The sequence below is a fragment of the Marmota flaviventris genome, chromosome 20, assembly GCF_047511675.1.
Source record: "Marmota flaviventris isolate mMarFla1 chromosome 20, mMarFla1.hap1, whole genome shotgun sequence".
Lineage (NCBI taxonomy): Eukaryota > Metazoa > Chordata > Mammalia > Rodentia > Sciuridae > Marmota > Marmota flaviventris.
The window spans coordinates 8,332,985-8,355,386 of record NC_092517.1 but is presented as its reverse complement, the minus strand read 5'-3'; the positions used below and the strand labels follow the sequence as shown (position 1 = coordinate 8,355,386).

General features: G+C 42.0%; 1 protein-coding gene across 2 annotated transcripts in view; it reads right to left on the bottom strand.

Annotated features, from left to right (window-relative positions):
• Cntn4 (contactin 4) overlaps nt 1-22,402 on the bottom strand; it is a 432,714-nt gene that overhangs the window by 392,081 nt on the left and 18,231 nt on the right. The window lies entirely within an intron of this gene.

Sequence of the window (22,402 nt, the reverse complement as noted above, 5' to 3'; positions counted from 1 at the left end):
CTGTAACTCATCAGAACAAATTTAAAAGATAAAATAAAACAAAGAGAATCTGTCAGGAACCTCATTGCTACTGGAACCGGGAACAATCAAGCCAATCTTTGTCTCTATAAATAGCAACAGTTTGTAGGTCAACAACCAAGCTACAGTCTCTTCTCTTTAGACCTGGAGCTTAGGTTGGGGACATACTGATTTTGTCATTGGCTGGCCACCTTGGCCTGCCCCTTCCCTTGGCTGTCACCTGTCACAGAGGAGTCTTATCACAAATGGAGGCATTTTTATTCGGTCTAAATTTTTTGGCCCCCCCAAAAAAGACTTTTTGGAAGATCCTAAATCTTCAGGGTCTTCATGAGTTCAAGGTCACACGTGTTGTATGAAACCTAGCAACAGAGCAGAGGTGAAGAGTTTAAGGTCTGGCACTTTCCAACACCGTGATGTCTACCCACATGGCTCACAGCATCTATAAAATGGATATAGCATAGACACCTGTTGGAAAGACTCAGGATGGTCATTGAGAGAGTTAATATATACAGACGTATTGCGACGGATGTGGAATGTGTTGTGGTAAGATTTACATGAAAATAACTCGAGTGGACAAAAGACACATTATTTGTTCAGTCATCTTAACACTTAATCACTGCAAACTGAAGCACCCATTTCAGGTCTAATGACTTTACGTCATATACTAGAACGCGTAGATAGATATCAGTGGGATGCAAGGGAGCTCGCTCTATTTTCAGTCAAGGAGCGCCAAGAATATTCACAGTGGCTGTTCTCCTGCTTGACTGTGTGTTTGTATTTTTTAAACCTTCCCAGATCAGTCATTGGAGAGACCTATTCATGTTTTTTTTCCCCCCCAGAGAAGTTAAAACTAACAAAATTAAAAGAAAATGTTGTCCTCGAATTCTCTCGACCTGGGATTTGTACATTTACGGACCATTCGCCCACCCGGTGGTGCACACTTGTAATCCCAGCAGCTCGGGAGGCTGAGGCAGGAGGATCTCGAGTTCAAAGCCAGCCTCAGTCACAGCAAGGTGCTAAGCAACTCAGTGAGACCCTGTCTCTAAATAAAATGCAAAATAGGGCTGGGGATGTGGCTCAGTGGGCGAGTGCCCCTGAGTTCAATCCCTGGTACCAAAAACAAAAAAAAAAAAAGAAAGAAAGAAAAGAAAAAGATGAGGATAGTGGTCAAATCATCTAAAGACGCGCCCACCCATCAGACACACTCTGAAACACGCCTTCTTGGGTTCCCCTTTAGTAACAGAAGATCACAATTTTAGCAATGAACATGGGAAAACTTCCCCAGACTATAGACCGACACATTAGAAAACAAAAAAAAAATCAGATTTCCCTCAAGTCCAATGGAATAAAAATGACCCTCTCTCCATCTGGAGACAGGAATACAGGGAGTGATTCTAGAACATTCTTCTAGGAGAAGCTTAGAAGCCCCAGGTCCACATCGAAATCCTGCCAGAAGAAGATTCAAAGAGGATTCCTGTTCCTGGCCCTTCGCTAAGCAATCTGCTTATTCGTGATGGCAAACCCATATTCATTCATTGATTAAAAAGCATCAAGCACTTCATGTGGGACAGGCAATATTCTAGATGGGTAGAGGGGTGTAGGTGTTTAGTCTAGGTCTTCTTGGGATGTACGTTGTATATAATGGAACAAAAAATAAGTAAATCCATAGTATAACAGACATTAGTAAGTACTATGGTTAAAAAAGAATTATAATGTACTGACAGACAATATAACATTCTACATTTATTTGTCATATACAGACACTTCCTACCTAAACATGTGCAGCTCACAGTGATAGGACCAGTAGGCACAGAGACCTCACCAAGACACCTTCCTCTACTTCAAAGGCACAACAGCAAAGAGATCACAGGTATTGTGGGGGGGGGGTGAATAAATTCAAGATGAAGGTGTGTTTGAAATCAGCGAAGATATGAATGCGATGAAACAGAAGGATACCGTCTATAAAGTTACGCAGTCATAAAAGTACCACTTCACCGAATGCAAGGGGGAGAATTTATCTGAAAAACCGTACAATAGAGATTTCTATAAAAGGGAAAAATATATCCTTCTAGTTTTTAGGTGATGGTTCAGATAGCACGATGTTTTTATATGTTAATCGTTCAAGTCCCAAAGATAAAATACAAAAAAAAAGGAACCAGAACTCATGTGTAATTCATAATGTTAATTCACTTTTTAGAGAGAAGTTGGAGAGCTATTTTACCAAACAGACTGCTTTTGAGAAACACCTATATTTTGTAAGTACACATAGCTCTTTCATTGTTTAGAAACCTTTATTAAATTTTAGCCCATTGCTGCTGCTATAACAAAACACCTGAGGCGGACTACATTATAAATAACATCGGGTTGGTCACTCACATTCATGGAGGTTGGGAAGTCCAAGAGGAAAATACCCTCCGGTTTGGGGGTGTCTGGGGAGGACTCTTTTCTTCTAAACAGTACCTTGAACAGCTTGTGCTCCCATAGTACAAGACAAAAGGACGAAAGGTGCAGAAGGGCCTCTGCTAGATCCCTGCATTCTTTTTACAGGACATCCATGAAGTCTCCTGACTTACCACTTTACAAAAGGTACCTTTCAATTCTTCCACAACGGGGATTAAATTTCAGCCCAAAGTTTGGAGAGGACATGTTGGAGCCACAACAATAGCAATCAGCACGAGATGATCTCTGAAAAAGCCCAGTAGTAATTCAGTCTGCGTGTCCTCAGAATGGCTCACTGAGAATTGGCTAAAGGATTGGGGGGGTTCGTCAACTTCTGCTGTTGACTACCTCAGGCGATGGGGAAAGGAGAGTAAACGTAGCTTGTATATCGGCTGCAGGTACCAACAGGAGTGCCCGTCTCTGGGGAATATATTTCATAGAAAAAATTTCTATGAAATCTCCTAAGGGTGGAAAAATTAGGGGGGATCCATGAGGTAGCCGCCAACTCCTTTCCTAACTATTGCACTCAATGCATCTTTTTCAAAGACACAGGTATTAGTAGCATTGAGTGCAACAGTCAAAAAACGTGTTTCTCTGCCTTCGCTCCCTCCCACTTACCCCCAGTGCAAATACTTATGAGATGTTGGCTGAAACCCTGAATCATGTCCTGTGGTCAATAAATAAGGAGGCTCAAACAAGGCCTCAGATTTCACCAGAGTCAAATTTTTATTTCAGTTCCTTGGCTAGATTTCACAGTCGTCTGATTTTACTGAACGGTCAACTTAAACGTTCTCAGGGAAGCCTCACGTCTGAAAATGATTCAGCCATTCTTGAGATAAAAAAAAAAAAATTCTATTATGTGTGGATATGGTTTGGAACAAGCTAAGTCCCCCAAAATGATGGAGACGTGGCTTGTGGGCAAAATACAATGGAAATGATTATTTTGTTTTAAATATATTGAATATTTAAAATCATCAGATATTTCTAGCACACAGAAAAATTCATGAATTATTATGATACCCCCGGTACTCAAAAACCGATTTAATAGGGAACATTTTATAGTTGGTTGAAGATAGGTCTATCTCCCGCTCTTTAGCACAGCATTTTGAAAAAGGAGAGATTCAGTACAAATATGTAATAATAAATCCCACTGTTAGGTATAATTATAATGCATCCATAAAAAAATATATATATAGTAACATAAAAAAAAGGGATAGATTCCGCTAAGGGCTTCTCCGTACCTCCCACTGTTTTCTTAATCAGCTTTCTGAATCTGGAATGTGTCGCACATTTTCATACTCTTCTTAACAGTGCACTGACACAGGTGCACATGAGCCTTGGTGCATACACACGCTCATGTGCCACACAATAATGTTCCAGCTGGTCACCAACTACACGCTGGGCGTTGGTCCTCAAAGTTACCATGGAGCCAAAAGAATCCCACCATCTGATGACATTGCAGCCACTGGTAGGTCATACAGCCCTGTGCTTTGCTCACCTGCTGGTGGTGATGTTGGTGTAAAGAGACCCACCGTGGGATCTGTCACTCAAAGAGGGTTGAAGCTGGGGAAAGCATGAGATACTTGACCATGATAATAAAGGACCGTGTTCCTGGCTTATGCATTGACTATACTATGCTTTAAATTAGTATTTTAGGGTACATAAACCTACTTATTTAAAAAAAATGAAAAGTTCTTGGTCAGACAGCCTTTTGGTATCCTTTTGAAGTTCTCTAACTTAACATTACATTTTTGTAGCTATTCCCCTTGGTACCTGTGACTTTAATTCAGCTACTTTATTAGACAGTACTCCATGATATGAACACGCTGATTATTCATTCACTCCCCTTTTAATGGACACGTAGGTTGCTCCTACCATGTTGCTATTACAAAATTGCTTTGGTAACCATCCTCGTATGGGTCTTCTAAAATATATGCACATATTTGTCTAGGGAATACATACAGAATATCATTGCTGGGCTGTAGGTGGCACACAGTCAGCTACAGTGCAATGTTCCAACTGCTCTAGACTATGACTGCAGCAATTTATAGTGTTTCCTCGCTCAGGTGACATTTTCCAGAAAAAAAAAAAAGACAACAAACCAACCAACTAACCAACAAAAATCCCAAGCAGATATAGTTTGAACCAGTCACCGAAAGAAAAGGGTTTAGAAGGACAGGTTAGTTGCAAAGTCCACACGATTTCTATAGTAAGGGAGGCTCTGGGTCAATTGAGAGAAGCTTAAAAGCTTTGAAAACCTGGAGATGGGAGATTGGGAAAGGAAAGCGTAGTGACATCACGGTCAGGACCCAGGGGGGAAGAACAGGGCCCACCACCCTAATCCGGGGGTCTGGAGGCTTGAAGTTCTGAGGTCCTCACTTCTAACCAATTTTGGCAAAAACAGGCAGAGGGCCCAGGAAAAGGGTGGGGCTTCCCCACAATCCTGAATTTAAAATGGTAAGTGTGGGCTCAACCTCCACAAAAAATTCATGGGCCATGCACCAGGTGTCTCTGAAGATACCCATCTTACAGGGGGACGCCATGGCTCCTCTGTGAGTCTTCTTCCAGGAAGTATCTCCCCCCACCCACCGAACAGGCAGTGTTGGGGATATGGGAAGGCGACCCTTCATTTACCCTAAGAAGAAAATGACATCCATTTGTTTGTTGTGGAAAGGAAAGAATGTGGTAAGTGGATGACTTTGGAGAAGATAAAGCTAAGTGAAGTTAGCCAATCCCCAAAAAACCAAATGCTAAATGTTTTCTCTGATATAAGGAGGCTGATTCATAGTGGGGTAGGGAGAGGGAGCATGGGAGGAATAGACAACTCTAGATAGGGCAGAGGGGTGGGAGGGGAAGGGAGGGGGCAGGGGGTTAGCAAGGATGGTGGAATGTGATGGACATCATCATCCAAAGTACAGGTATGAAGACTCGAATTGGGTGTCAACCTACTTTATATACAAACAGAGATATGAAAAATTGTGCTCTATATGTGTAATAAGAATTGTGATGCATTCTGCTGTTTTGTATTTTAAAAAAAAATCAATAAAACTAAAAAAAAAAGTGGAATTAGTTGCAGCTAAGTGCTCGTATTGTCAAAGTCCCCTTAAAGTCCATTCTTAATCCCCAAGGGAACATGTTTCTGTTTTGCCCTCTTTTGTTTCATAAGATAAATCAGGTCATCGTTTTCTGTGCTTGAAACCTTACGATGGCTTCTTCTTGTCAGAGAACGATAATGTAAAATTCTTCCCTGGCCTCCAAGGGGTGTGATCTGACCCCTCGTGAGCTCCCCAACCATGGAGACCCCTGCATGAAGGACACATTTTGTCCCATTTCCTTGTTAGGCCTTTGGATCTGTGCAGCAGTCTCTGAGCGCTGCCCAGAGCCCTCTCCCCAACCTAGCAGTCCTTCAGCTCTCCGGCTCTTCTCTCAGGCCTGTGTTCCTGGGGTCTGGCCTGGTCTCCTCGTCCAAAGTGGCCATTTCCTTCACCCACGTCTCCATGTTCAATTCTCCTCCTAGCAGTCGCTACAGCCCATCTTCTCTTGAGGATGACTTTTCGAATGATTCATCATTCGCCTCCTTGAAACTAGAATGAAATCCCACGAGGATCCAACCATGGAGACCCCCCTGATTCTGCAACCGCTGACAGGGTATATCAGTTTTGCAGTCCGAGATGAGCAACTCTAAGCAGAAAATACCCAAATCGGAAACATTCTGAGTGCTGACATATCAAGTTAAGGGAAAGGGGAAAAAATATCAAGGGAGAGAAATGAATTACAGTAGAAGGGGTAGAGATAGAGGATGGGAGGGGAGGGGAGGGGAGGGGGATAGTAGAGGATAGGAAAGGCAGCAGAATACAACAGTCACTAGTATGGCAGTATGTAAAAACGTGGATGTGTAACCAATGTGATTCTGCAATCTGTATACGGGGTAAAAATGGGAGTTCATAACCCACTTGAATCAAATGTATGAAATACGATATGTCAAGAACTTTGTAATGTTTTGAACAACCAATAAATATAAAAAATTCCACCGCACGAAACCCTGGTTTCGTGCAGAAAATTATTTTAAAAATACCGCATTAAATGATCTTCAAGGCTGTGTGGATCAGGACTATAGGAAACGTGAATGAGTTTCCTGCTGAGACTTGGGGCCCTGTCCCCGAGAGAGATCTCATTTACATATGCAAATACTCCCTGAAACAGAAAAAAAGAAAAATCTAAAACAGTTCTGATCCTAAGCAGTTCAGATACTGGATATCCAACCATAGGAAAAAACAAAATGGGATTAATATAGGAACAGTGACGTAGTAAGTTCACATCCCTTGGCAATCATGAGCAAACTCTAGGAGTTCAGTTCCTCCCCCAAAATGACCAGCAACTCTCCACTCTACCACTCTGGCCCCAACCCTCATTATCTCCCAGGGGTAACTAACTGCAAGAGGTTGCTATGGGGCTTCCTCTTTGCATCATCGCTGATCTACAGATGATTCTCCAAGGACCAGAGGAAATGGAAATGACATCACATCATGACAGGCCTTTGTCTGAAACACTGAAATCCTTCACAACTCACTCAGAAAAAAAATATATATATATATATAATAATGATAATAATAATAGTAATAATCTCCAAAGTCCTTACTTTGCCAACAGGGCCCTAGAAGAGGGTCCCCTACCATTTCCCACTCTCTGTACCTCAGATACACCAGACTCTCACTGATCCTCCAAAAAAACGCCCAGCTTTGAAGTCATGTGGGATAAAGCACCGTCTGGAGATTTCCCCTCTAACATAGGGCACAGGATCAACGAGACTGTGTGGCTGACTTAAATTTTTGCTCAAAGGAGGGATCTGATGTCAAGAACTCTTACTGCAAAAAAAGAAAGCAAAACAATAACAATAACAACCACAAGAACCTAGAAGGGAATTTTGGGGGGGTGATGGATAGGTTTATGGACGGACGGATGCTGGTGATGGTTTTGGGGGTGCATGGGTGTCTCCCAACAGATCCAGTGATATGCTTGATATACGTACAGCTTTTTATATGTCAATCATACCTCAATAAAGTCATATGTATTTTTTTTTTTTTAAATCTAGCAGAATCCTGCCCCAGAGCTTGGCATTTTCTATTCTTTCTGCTCTAGAGCTGCAACCAGGGATAGTCCTATATTTTGGTTTCCCTTTGTATTTACTCTTATTACAGAAACCATCCTTGAAAAATCCTCCCCTGCTTTCCTCTCCGCAGCCCTTTCTATCACCTGAAGGAGCACATAGTGTCAACCACATTAAAATACAGGATCCAAGGTGCCAGGGATGCTGCCTGTATCTTTCAGCAAATGTTTCTAAAGTCTCTCCTCAGTACCTTGCACATAGGAGCTCAAAGATTATTTGTTGAATGAATGATAGGGAAAAAAAAAAAACCCTCTTTACCCTGGTCTTCATGATACACAATGATTCAGAGGATGGGAAGTCAGGAATATTCTATTTCTTTTTAAAACAGATTGGAATACTGAAGCTCAGAGAGGCTCGAGATTGACACAAAGTCACACAGCGTGGAAGTCACTGGAGACATCTTACTGAGCATATGGGAGAATTCTACTTTCTTGTACTTTAACCATAAGACTTGCTCTAGCTTATAAAATGTGCCAGAAATGATATGTGGCTTCTTGGTAGGAATGTAGAGAGCTTGTGTGACCTACCCCATCTGGGTTCCCAACGTGGACAGCATCTGGGACACAGGCGAAGGGGAAGAAGCCCTGGCCAGCCTAGGTCTCTGAGTGACCCATGAGCACAGGGGCTCTCCGGCTGAATCCCTTTGGACAATGCGGTGTTAGTGAAATGCACATCTCCAGCTGTGCCCCTGAAATTTGAGCCAGTGGGTTTTTATTATAGCACAATTGGAGACCTGCTGTGTGTCCTGTGTGTCTTCACAGCTATTTCGTGGAAACAGAAGGACCCAAATTCACACTTGGCTGGGTGTCACAAAGACACAAGTACGTTTAAGAAGAATATATGAGCCTACGCTGGGTGGCTTTTATTCCAGTGTACCTCTCGTATGCAAATCATTTTGTTTTCAAGGATAGGTAATAAGGAAAAATAGGGAAAAAAAAAACATCTTTAAGCCATAGGACACAAAATGCAAGTCATGAATCAAAAGTTTCCAGGTTTGTGTTGTAGAAACCACTAATTTTTTTTTCTACTCGGAGTCTCATTCTTTTTATTTACCTAATCCTTTTTATTCAGACACTCAAATCACCAGATGACTAGGATTCTTTTTTGTAGTATTTTGTTTCTGTACAGATTTGATTATCTGCCTTCTTGTGCCACATAAAAATCTCTATAAAACGGGCACTTGCCCAAGTGTGAGAGAAAATGACAATTTCTCATGACTTGCCTGCGGTAGAAAATTCTAGACTGCTTTCGGAACGAAACATAGAATTTCATGTGTGCTGTAGTGTAGATACAGGGTCCTCCAAAGCCTGGGTGTGAGAAGATGCAAGAATGTTCAGGGGTGGAATGATTAGACTAGTGGAGCTCTGACCCCATCACTGAATTAATCCACTGAAATGGATTAACAAGGGGGTAACTGTAGGTAGGGGGTGTGGCTGAAGGAAGTAGGTCACTGGGGGCATGCCCTTGGGGTTTATATTCTGTCCTTAGTGAGTTCTTGTTCTCTCCCTCTCCCTCCCCCTCCCTCCTCCTTCCCCCTCCCCCTCCCCCTCCCTCTCCCTCTCCCTCTCCCAATCCCTCCTGGTTGCTCTATCTTGAGCTGCTCTCCTCCTCCACACCTATCCACCATGATGTTCTGTCTCATCTCAAGTGCAGAGTTATGGATTTAGCTGACTCTTTCTGATGATTAGAATCTCTGAAATCATGACCCCAACCAAACTTTGCCTCCTCTGAATGGTCCTTAGCGGGTCGTTTGGTCACAGTGGCACAAAAGCTAGCTCAAAGAGTGTTCTTCATTTTCAATATTAAGTTTAGTTTTATTTATTTATTTATTTATTTTTTAAAGAGAATTTTAATATTTATCTTTTAGTTTTCGGTGGACACAACATCTTTGTTTGTATGTGGTGCTGAGGATCGAACCCGGGCCGCTCGCATGCCAGGCGAGCGCGCTACCGCTTGAGCCACATCCCCAGCCCCTTAAGTTTAGTTTTAATATCGTGAATTTTCTATGTTTCCATGAGGGGGGAAGATCAGTTATTACTTAAACCCCAATATCATGCCTGAAGCACACAAAGTATGAATAAAACTAACTCCTTCCCAAATGAAAGCAAAATTATTATTATTTTTTATTTTTATTTTTTGTAGTTGTAGATGGACATAATGCCTTTATTTTTATTTATTTTTATGTGGTGCTGAGGATCAAACCCAGGGCCTCACACATGCTAGGCAAGTGCTTTACCACTGAGCCACAACCCTGGCCCTATTATTTATTTACTTATTTGGCAGAAAATTGAGAAGTGCGGAAAATTGAGATGCACAGAAAGATTGGAAGAGAATTCAGGAATCCCAGAATAGACCCCAGTGATAAACTCTAGTCCATTAAGTGAAGAAAAAATTTCTTCCCAGGTTAATATTTGCTAATCCACGCAAGCCGCTTTGTGAGCTAAACTTTCAAAGAGTTCCTTTGGTTGCCTATGCATGGTAAGAAATATTCTGATATGTGTTGGCTAACAACCTTTTGACTTAAGTCTCGCTCAAGACATCTGAAGAAGGTAGCTCGTCCCGTATTTTTCTCTGCGGTTCCATGGATTCTTAGCATCCAGTCTGCGTAACCCTTGGGTTGACTAGGCTACCTCTTCGTAAGTATCCCACAAACTGACACGGGGTTGGGGTATGAGTGCAGGATCAAGCTTTTATGTTTTTATCACCTAAGATTAGAAAACTCCAAATCTCAATTTAAAAAAAAAAGATATTTATTTTACACTCTTGCTAATAACTCACTCAAAGCTCCAGGTGGTGTAGAACCTCATTCAATTCCTACCCAGTGCTTCTTCCTTCATTCGATCCCCCCCGGGAGCTTGCATCTCTGCCAGGGAATTGACAAAAACACCCTCTCTCATGCAATAAGGAATAATGCTGATGTAATTTCCTCCACAGAATGATTTTCTTTGACAGACTGTTTATCTGTGGCTTCCCTGGTGTGGCAAACTTTGAACCAAGAGCAAGTTTGCTGATCGGAAAGAATGAATCTCTGGGTGTGGTAGTGCACACCTGTAATCCCAGCTGCTCAGGAGGCTGAGGCAGGGGGATCCCAAGTTCAAGACCAGCCTGGGCAACGTAGAGAGACACGGGTCACAAAAAAAATAAAATAACAAGAGACGTAGCTTCGTCGGAGAGCCTGCCTTGGTTCAATCCCTAGTACTGCAAATGATAATTATGTAATTATTATAATTGCAATTTTGAGATAGGAAAAAGCCAAGGTACAGACACGGATAGAAACACACTTTAAATAGTTGGGTGGGTCATCCGGGTGTGTTCTGACCCTCTACAAGAATACCACACATTGGTAACTTCTTTACGGTTCTCTTTTTGCTTCTAAAGAGAAGTTAAGCAATTCCAAAGGAAGAAGAAAAGAAGAATAAACTTGGATGCAATGGAAAATTCATTCTGATCTAGAGAAGCAAGAGGCATGGTGTTCAAAAGCTCCTACCTGCATTCTGCCTTTTGAATTTCTTCTCCGTCATCTAATGACTCCGCGATCTTCAGAAACCGAGTAAACTCTCTGAGCCTCAGTTTCATCGTTCTTAAAACTGCCACAGAATAGAATCTAAAATTCGTCACATGGCCACGGAGCATCGCAGGAGGGCTTTAGACAAACGTCCTACTAATCTCTCCATGGTCCCTGCAGGTAGATGCCCCTCACCTCTGAAGTGGGTGGGAGATTCAGCTTCAGGGTTCGGTACAGCGCGACTTATGGCAGCTTTAGGAACCGCTGCAGTGGTGACTGATAACATACACACCGAGTAAAAGCACTTCTTACAATGGCTATTCAACTCAAGGCTGGCCTCTAAGTCCACTTCAAAACCAGATTATCACCAAGTACTTTGTGATTCCTGGGGCCAATACTGACTGACCTTTTCTGAAGATTAAAATGGGATATGATACGCAAATTATTCCACATAAGGCTGGGTACCCAGTGAATAATCAATAAATACTAGGGATATATAGAGATCTTATTATGTATAGGCAAGTCTCTGTCTGAGATCAGAAATGATTTTTCAAAGCCGCAAAACAAACAGCAGTCTTCTCTGTCCCACTTGAAAGTGGCCTTGGAATAGGAAAATGTATTACCATGAGCAACAGCTGGAGGGAATTTGTTCAGCTACAAAATCAAGGAAGTGGATCTTTATTCCCACATTCATGGATCCATGTTGGGGCAACATGTGCCCAAATGTCATGGTTTTCCATGCGCAAATAAACACATCAACTGATTGAACTGACTTATGGGGACTCGGCTGCCGACGACGGCTACTTATTTACCTTCAGTTTGTAACTTCACTGAATTTCTATTAAAGATACATAGGTTTGTCTAATATTTCTCCATCACGGAAAATCAAGGCGGTCTACACATAAAATCAAAGAAGAGTGCTCGCTTCATCATGGTTCAAATACCATGTGAAAGATACCTAGGTGGGCCGGGGTTGTGGCTCAGCGGTAGAGCGCTTGCCTAGCACGTGTGAGGCACGGGGTTCGATCCTCAGCACCACATAAAAATAAGTAAATAAAAGGAGGCAGTTTTGATTTGCATTTCTCAAAACTACTCTAAGATTTCATCTCACCCCAGTGCGAATGGCAATTATCAAGAATACAAGCAACAATAAGTGTTGACGAGGATGCAGGGAAAAAGGTACACTCCTACATTGCTGGTGGGAATGCAAATTGGTGCAGCCAATATGGAAAGCAGTATGGAGATTCCTCAGAAAACATAAAGAAACTGTGGTATAAATACACAATGGAATATTACTCAGCCTTAAAGAAGAATGAAATGGTGACATTGGCTGGTAAATGGATGGAGCTGGAGAATATCATGCTAAGCGAAATAAGCCAACCCCCAAACCAAAGGCTGAATGTTTTCTATGATATGTGGATGCTGATTCACAATGTGGGCAGGGTGGAGAGGGAAGAATAGAGGTATTTTGGACTAGGCAGAGGAGAGTCAAGGGAGGGGAGGGGTTATGGGGATAACCATAACTTATCCATATGTTATGGGGATATCATCTATGTATGATATCTCAAAGTGCATTTGACAGTCATGTGTAACTAATTAGAACAACAACCACAAAATACTAAATAAGGGGGAAAAAGAATGTGAATTTGCTCGATGACAATGAACTATACAATGAGAGATTATAAAAGTGTTCAATATTATGCCACATGTATTTTACCACAATTAAAAATTGTAATGTGCATGTCAAAGAAAAAAAAGAATGCTTTAACTTCAAAAAAAATTAAGGTATCATGTCCATCTACAACTAAATCTCTCTCTGTATGTGCATATATGAATAGGTGTACACATACACAGAGTCTCTCAATCCCATTCTAAAGAGAGACATCAGATTGAAATTGGTTCCTGAAGACTCCATTGCCTGCTGATTAGACGATGGAGAGGCAAACAGAATTTGCTGTGATTTTCTTTCCCCAAATCCTCTCTGAAGCATTTTTTTTTCTTCCCCTCCCTTAAAATAAAGCCAGAGAGTTGTTGTGCTGTGGAGTCTGCAATTGTACTTGCTAATACCACCGCGGCTCACGGAGTGTGGAAGTACCCAGGCCTCCTCGCGTCCCCAGCTGGGCTCAGCGATCGGACTAACAAGGCTGTTTGGTGACACAGCAGGTAAAAATTAAAATCGGAGGAGCAATCATGTCTGATCCTGGGAGTCACGAAAGGAAACCGGAACAGGCGATAAGATGCTGTGTGCCTTGAAGCACCTGCTAAATTCAGAGTGGGCTGCTGCTTCAAAAAGACCCTGGGAAGGGAAGGCTGTAAAAGAGACTTAAAAAAAAAAAAAATCGATTCTGGAGGGAATCAAGCACGAATAAGAATGGCTACGGCTGCCTGGTTAGAAACTGATGGATGCAAAAAAAACAGCAAAAAAAAAAAAAATAAAAAAGTTCATTAGAAAGAGGGAGAGGAGAAGACAGAACGTGACAAGGGTGAACGTCTCCTTCCTCCTAAGTGTATACATTCAGGACACCGGCTAGGATGGCAATAAACAGGCTTTCTTAAGGGGCTGGGAAGTGCTGTCAAGTCATCCTGCCACCCAGCCCGCTGGATGAAGCTGGGCTTCCGCCTTCCTGGCCCCTGGGTCTGCAGGCATCTCAACTCCAGGGTCTGCCTCTGCAGAAACCTGCCACGGTGAATGGCCCCGCCCTGGTTCACAGCCACCCTTCTCAGGTGCATCTCCTGTGCCTGCAGGGCGGCTCTCCTTCTCTTTTGCACCTTTTCTGGGGAACAGCTGGGCTGCAGTCGCCAGATGCATCACGCTGCAAGAACTTCGTGCTGCAGAACTATGACTCAGGAGCCCTCCTCCAGGGCAGGGGTGTCTTTGCATTTTTATCAACTTTCTGTGAAGCCTTATGTCTCATCGTCCTGTTTATAGAACACTTATAAAAATAAAATACGGAGCAACAAACATACCACGCAAGGTCATTTTCAAAGACAGGCTAGGTTTTCAGAGTTGTATTCTTTTGGTAAATACAGGTGAATTATGATAACCTAGGTATTGAAAACTATATATTTGAGATAACTATGGACATTTCGTATATATATAACTATATATGTGGCTATCTATGATATTTCATATATATAACTATATATGAAATATATGAATATAATCTAGTATATGTGAATACATTTGAAATACATAGGGAAATACATAGGTGAAAAAAATATAAAAGATATGTAAGCTCTAGATTATAAATTGGGCTATGAAGGTGTATTAAGAATGCAAAAAAAAATTATGAATGCAATGCACTCCTCTATTGTGATGTATGTAAGAAATAATAAAAGATAAATAAATTTTAAAAGTGTACCCATGTTCATCTCATTAACATTTTTGCAGAATTGAGAACTTCAGACCTAATGGGTTCAGTGTCTCTCGCTGAGGTGCCACCTGACTTCATATGAAATGTCGCGCTGTACCTAGAAGCCACATTACAAATTCAGGAGAGGCAGTGACCCTTCCTTTTCAAGCAAAGTGTTAGACCTTAGTAAGTGGCTGACAAAGTGCTGACCTCTCCGTGATTTTTAGGGTGGCCTCTGAAATCTTGGTTATAGAGTTGGCTGAGTAACAGGAGCTGCCCACAGACCTAGGGTGCCCTGTAAATGCCGTGGGTAGGGACAGGGTGTGCGTGTGGCCAGCAAGACATTTCCAAACTAAGTTTGAGTGACTGGTCCTTTATCCTCCTCCCAATTCAAAGCTCAGCATCTTTTGTCCAGTGAGATCCCCAAATAAACACATTCTGAGTGGATATAAGTGTTATGTTTGGAAACCAGAGGAAACTCAAATAATATACTATGATCAGAGATGTTTTGACTTAACATGTAACAGTGGTCTGGGCCCAATACCTAAGCAGATGTGGTTGGTCATAAGATACGTAGCCATTTCACAGCAGATTCGAAATTCAGTTCTTCACGCACAATCAGAACATCCCATTTATCATATGAACATCACACTTATACTGTAGTTGTACAATTTAAACTATCCGCAGTATTGCATAGTAATGAAGAAGGTGGATTTTGAAAGTGAAATTGCTTAAATTTTAATCCTGCTTCCACTACCAGAACGGTTGGGTCAAATTATGGAACTTCCCCAATTCTCAGTATATCTTAAACACTTTACTACCAATAGAATGAACCACAACCAAGTAATATTTCTCTTTTTTTTAGATATATAGATAAACATATTGAGTTTTTCAAATTTATATATGACAGCAGAATGCATTGCAATTCTTATTACATATATAGAACAGAATTTTTCATATCTCTTGTTGTTACAAAGTATATTCACACCAATTTGTGTCTTCATACATGTACTTTGGATAATAATGTTCATCACATTCCACCATCATTAATAACCCCATGCCCTTCCCTTCCCCTCCCACCCCTCTGTCCTATCTAGAGTTCATCTAATCCTCCCATGCTCCTCCTCCCCACCCCACTATGAATCAGCCTCCTTACATCAGAGAAAACATTCAGCATTTGGTTTTGGGGGATTGGCTAACTTTTCATTCAGCATTATCTTCTAACTCCATCTATTCACCTGCAAATGCCATGATTTTATTCTCTTTTATTGCTGAGTAATATTCCATTGTGTATTTATGCCACATTTTTTTTATCCATTCATCTATTGAAGGGCATCTGGGTTGGTTCCACAGTTTAGCTATTGTTAATTGCGCTGCTCTAAACATTGATGTGGCTGCAACACTAAAGTATGCTGTGCTGACCACATAATCATCTTTATCTCAGTGAAGACAAAGAAAGAAATCTGGAGGACAACTGATGTCCATTTCCTCAGGTTCAAATTAAATACACATGCTCCATATATAGACTATCATTTGGTGAGCAAAGTAATTTGTATATTAATCAATGTTTGTATGAACCAGCCTTAACCCAAGATACTTCTCTCACCTGCTTCTCTCCAAGGAAATATGTACAGCGAGATCATTATAAGTTCTATTTTTAACATGGAATCCCCTCCACATGCAGGCTGCAGGGTCCACAAAAATGTCACTAATGAGTTTAACACAAGTAGGATCCTATGTGTCCCTCTATTGATTCTCTGTGAGGCTTGGTGTAAAGGCACATACTGTACTGTTGTTTTTTATTCACAAAGGGCAGGCTTCGAGAATGATGTCATCTCACAAACTCCCAGAAGTAAAAAACTATGATCGCTTCATTTGTTTCACGCAGTATTCGTGCAACGCCACCCACACCCCAGGGATGATGATAAATAACTCTGGTGGCGAATTTCAGAGACTCCTCCACAACATGATGGCCAGCTTTGTGAAAACGTTATCGCTGTCAGCCTGGTGGTAGTTTCACTGAGCAGAATCATCTGAAAATAACCACGGGGGCCACTCTGTGTGAGATGCATGGCGTGACAAAGGGGATGGGGTCTCTCCTGTCTTCTCCCGGGAGTGGGCGCTGCACCCATGCTCGGCTTATCACGCAGCCTCCTCCAGGGACGGGATCCTCTAACCTTGCACAGGGCTTGGAGGTCTCCAGGTACTAAGAACCAGTACCCACCTGCTGTCAAGCCCTCTGCTTGGACAAGAGCAGACCGAGGAACCATTAATGGGAACTCAGATCCACTCTGCAAGGTCAAGGCGGTAAGAATCTGCCACACCCTAAGTTGGGCAGGACAGGATGACAGGACCTCTGGCTTCTCTTCCCTGTGTGTTAAATCTTGACCTTTTGGGAGTTTCAAATAAAATCTCTTCTCTGGTCCACAATCTGTGACATTGTCAAATGGGTCCTGAAATCGATGGAGATCCATATAGACTCAGGTGGGACCTATGTGGCATGGTGGCTATGAGACATATCATCTTTCAAGTGCCAAAACCAAATCACGGCACCAAGAGAATTTATTAGCATTGGAGAGGACACAGAGGATGTATCGGAAATAACACAGTCAATTGTGTGATCCTGGCCGATATTCGGAAGGAGCTAATAAAAAAGAGTCCCCTGAAATGTTATGACATTCAAAGAGGGCACTGCCATTATCAAAGGAGACACTAGGGCCCCGAATGCCCAGTGATGACCACACCTGAGGGTCTGCAGTCCACCTGGCTGAAGGGTGGCCACATACTCCACGCTGAGAGGGAGTTGTGAAGGATGGGATGGATGCCACTTTTTATAAAAGGGTGTGACATTTCCAATGATGCTCCCAACTCAGATGCTTCTGCTAGTAGACTGGCCACAAGAGGAAGACATGTGTAAAGTGTATCGCATTGTTCTTTGAAAATGAATGAGAAAGAATATCCTAAATATAAAAATTTATAAATATGCAATTACCCAGAGGTATGTGTACACACACACACACACACACTCACACACTTCTGATCTAATATAAAAAAAACAAACAAACAAACAAACAAAAACCTTTCAAAATCCATTATATCTTGGTTAATCAGTTTTTCCAGGGCAAATACTCCTCTACCAGAATATCTAACTACAAAAAAAAAAAAAAAAAATTGGAGGCTGAGGCAGGAGGATCACGAGTTCAAAGGCAGCCTCAGCAAAAAGCGAGGCGCTAAACAACTCAGTGAGACCCTGTCTCTAATAAAATACAAGACAGGGCTGGGGAATGTGGCTTCATGGTCAAGTCCCCCCCCTGAGTTCAATCCCCGGTATGAAAATCAAACAAAAAAACACAAAAACCAAATCATGAAGAATTTTAGGTTGTCATGGAACCCATGGATAAGTATGCGCCTTAGGCATAGAACTGGTCTCAAGGGATGGTAATCAGGAACCTTTCAGATTGTCAAAAGAAAATAGTTTCCCAGGATCTCTGTTCAATGGTACTCCAAGAAAACCCAGCTCTCCAATAAAAGAACAGACCAAGAGCCCCAAACTGGGAAGTAGAGAGAGGTATTATGTTCTCCAAGGAGTCTCTTCTGCCTGTTAAATTTATCTTAAATTTTCAGGAAGCCCAGTTTGCATGCCATTCCCAAATAAGGCAAAGCCTTCAAGGTGCTATATTTTTGAAACACACAACTATGGAGGCTGTCTGAAAATAATTATTTATGCAAAAGTAATGCCATTCTCGCAAGACTGCAATATTTATCGAAATATGTGACTTCATAGAAACACAAGTACGACTTTTGGAACTGGCTGGACCGTCATGGGGAAGGAACTATATATGACTATTTCAGGATGGGGGTAACAAGGACATGATCCCGACTTCTCATCACACGATGAACTCATCACATGATTAAGGCAAAACTGGCTTCAATCGTTCGATACAGAAGCAAATGAAACCATCGACCCAGATGTGCCAGACACCCAGGTTTCAATAACAGTTGTGTTACTCATAAGTAGTATGCCCACTGGCAACTTCTACCTGGCCCTCGGTTTTCTGTTCAACAAGTGTCATCTCAAAGCGTCTGTCAAGGTCGTGAAGACTAATGGAGGCAGATGCATTAAGCAGAGATCTCGTCATAGAGTGGGTACAAAATGAATCAGCAAGTATTATTGTGACTGAGTACCTGAGTGTACTTCACTGTTACGCCATTTACAGATGAGCTGCTCTTCTCTTGCTATTAGACAAACACCATCGAAGCTGAAATAAGTCAAGAGTTCGGCCAGATACTGAGAGTGGTCCATAAAAATAGATGTTTTTATACTTTTAGAATGATGTAGATCAAATACCTGTTCCCCCTTTAATCCGTTTCTTTAAAATTGTGTAGGTAAATATATAATGTGAATTTAAAGAATGTTGACGCTGGACCTCGTTCAGTACGATTCTATTAGTGCTGGGAGGAGGGAAATGTGCTTAGAGATATCCAGCTCACCTTCAGGGTCCCCACGCTGATACGGTATCTCCCATCCATACAGTTAGTTACCTGATGACCCTCCCTCAATACGACATATTGAACCTGAAAGTACCTGTGCACAAAGCACCTATTTGGTTACATGCTAAATGTATTTACCAATGTCTATTACAGAATTTCTAAAAAAAATTTCTTAAAAAAAGAAAGAAAGCAAAACCGGGATGTGGCTCAAGCGGTAGCGCGCTCGCCTGGCATGCGTGCGGCCCGGGTTCGATCCTCAGCACCACATACAAACAAAGATGTTGTGTCCGCCGAGAACTAAAAAATAAATATTAAAATTCTAAAAAAAAAAAAAAAGAAGAAAGAAAGCAAAACCTTTACAATACCATTTCTTTTCTATGCTACCAACCCATGAATGGACCACTCCAAAGAATGGTTAGAGCAATCCTCTTTAGTTTTTTTTTGAAATTTCAAAACAATACTATAAACTCTATCTGTTATCTTCCTACCTTCTCTTCTTTCTTAGAAATGATCTAGATCAGCCAGGCACAGTGGTGCACGCCTATAATGTCAGTGACTCTGGAGGTTGAGGTGGGAGGATCACAAGTTGGAGGCCAACCTGGAAAACTTGAGCAAGGCCCTAAGCAACTTGGTGAGACCCTGCCTTTAAAATTAAAGATAAATAATCATCACAAAAAGGGCTGGGGATATGGCTCAGTGATAAAACGCCCCTGGATTCAACCCTTGGTACCATTAAAAAAAAAAAAGAAAAGAAATTATATAATTATATAAATCCTGCAAGGACAAATGAGGTAGATACTTGTAGGGTATTCTTATCCATCAGTGTCATGTTTGTCATATGGAAGGACAGCCAAGAGTCAGGACCGGGATGCCAACTTTCAGTGACCCACTCTTATTAGGCCACCCTGAGATAAGGATCAGATTGCAACACCTGACATTCAGTGGTCACTCTTGGTCACCTCCTTTGCATGACAGCCCAAGGGAGACCCTTTATGCCTTGGGAATGTACACCTGGTTCTCCCTGCTCTATTGGCAAGTCACAGCCGTCCCCTGTCCTGGACGGGTAGACACCCCTTCACATAAATCCCTGCCACACCCAGCTGTCTTAAAGCACCACAACCCTTGACCTGGGTCTCTTGAAGCCCTTAAAGAGATTGGGCTGAGAGGGGAGTTGTGATCAGCCTTTCTCAGCTGACAATACAGTTAGTTGTTCATCTATTCAAAACAATTATTGCACATCTGCAAGATGGCAGGCGATGGGATCCTCGAGAGCACCTTGAACCTGACAGATACATTCCTCCGCACGCGGAGCTCCTATCTAGGTGGCAGGACCCACAGATGAGCGACGACAGACCGAGATGAGAGCCGTGAGCACTTACATAAATAATTAGCGGTACCGAACGGTCAAGGTGAGGGTTTCAATTTAAAAAAAAAAAATGGAGAACATTTTTCAAATTAATGTTTTTTAAACTGACCGTCTCCTATGTGGGAAGCTGGAGCCAAGTAAGGAAAAGGGGGGGTCAGATCATAAAGGGACGGTCAGGAGAGTAGAGGGAGGAGATGGGGGAGGGAGAGGAAATGCAGAATGAATTTGACAAAAGTTTGCTCCATGCATGCAAAAACACAGCCCAGTGCATTCCACCCTATGTCTATCCACCAAGCACCAACTAAAAATGAATAAATAACAAAATAAACATATGGAAGGTAGGACAGCAGAGCCCAGGAAGGGGAACAGGCAGAGGAAGGAGGGGAAGGAAAGAGGACATTCTGGGGACTGAAATGGTGACAGTTAGATTCCGTGCATGTAAGACTGTGTCAAAAGGAACCCAGCTTTTATGTACAGCGATAATGAAGCAATAAAAGAAAAACGAAACTGATACGGTTGCATGTATTCACCCACTCCAGTGCAACATTTTAAACTATATATGCATTGCAAAATGGTTAAATGTAGCAGGTTAATACCTGCACGACCTTGCAGTTATTTCTGTAGGGAGAACACTTGATAATTACTCTCTGGGTGTTTTTCAAGAATGCAATAGATCATCATTAATTGTGGTCTCCATGGTCTGGTCACTAGAGACTAGAGAGGTTGGGGAGATGCTTTTCTCAAAGAACAATGAGAACATTTGGGAAGCGGGTACCATGTCTGTTATTTTGATTGCAGTGATGATTTCCTCGTTATATCCACCTGTCGATATTTAGAAGTATCCTCATAAAGCACATACTCTAATGAGTACATTTATTGTACGTCAGTTATACTTCAATAAAGCACTGTTTAGGTAGGGAGCTATCTCAGTTTTATATGGAAAAGTTTTTCTAAAGGTATTATTATTATTATTATTATTATTATTATTATTATTATTTTGTGGTGATGGGGATTGAACCCAGGGCCTTGTGCATGCAAGGCAAGCACTCTACCAAGTAAGCTATACCCCCAGCCCTCTAAAGGCATTTAAGGTAGAAACCTAAAGGATGAAGCCATAGACAGAAAGCCAAGGGGCAGAGGAAAGACCACTCAAGCCAGAGCAAATAGCACGTTCAAAGGTCCTGAGTCAGGAAGAGACAGGCGCATTTCAACAATGGAAAGAACATCAGAATTCCTAGTGCCCCAGGGATGGAGCTGCTAGAGAAGAGGTTGGAAAAGAAGGTGGGGACCAGTGACATTGGACATCACAAGCCAGGGGAATGCCTTTCAACCTCATGCCGTGGGTAATCATAAGCCACGTGAAGAAAAGTGATAATGATAGGTCGATGCTTTTTAAGGATTGCTTGAGGTGTTATTTTGTAAGCCGAAAGAACGCTTTTCATGGACAAAATACAAACCCCAAAGTCACTGCCCCTGTGACCCACGTCTCCCAGCCACAACCCTGCCTGCCTACCATTACCACCTGGTGGATTCCTATCAGTGGATTCAGGCACGGATTTAGTTCAGGCTCACATCAACCCATCATCCCACCTCTGAACTTTCTTGTGTTGTCTCACGCATGAGCTTTCAAGGCACACCTCCCATCTAAGCCATAACAGACAACAGAGTCTTACTGCTTCGGAATTTTTCATTATCATTAATTTCAACCATAAACACCTCCGTGTCTCAGTCACAAACTGATATATAACCAAACTCTTCCTAGCACATGGGGTGGAAATTTCAACATTCGTTTACATAGAACAAAAAAAATGTGGCCAGAATAAAAAAGTGATCACCCAGGAAAATATGACTCATCTGAAACGCGGCTGCCAGGGTGCATGTGACGTGGATGTTGGAGCATCCCAGAATCTGTTTTTTTTAGGGCTGGAAGATACCTTCTCTACCTTACCTTTACCTAAAATGAGGAAGGAACAGAAATGGCAGGTGAGATGGAGTTTTTTAGACCCTGCAGAGATGAAGCATTAAATAATACCTACTCACTGAAGAATAAGCTATTCGTTTTT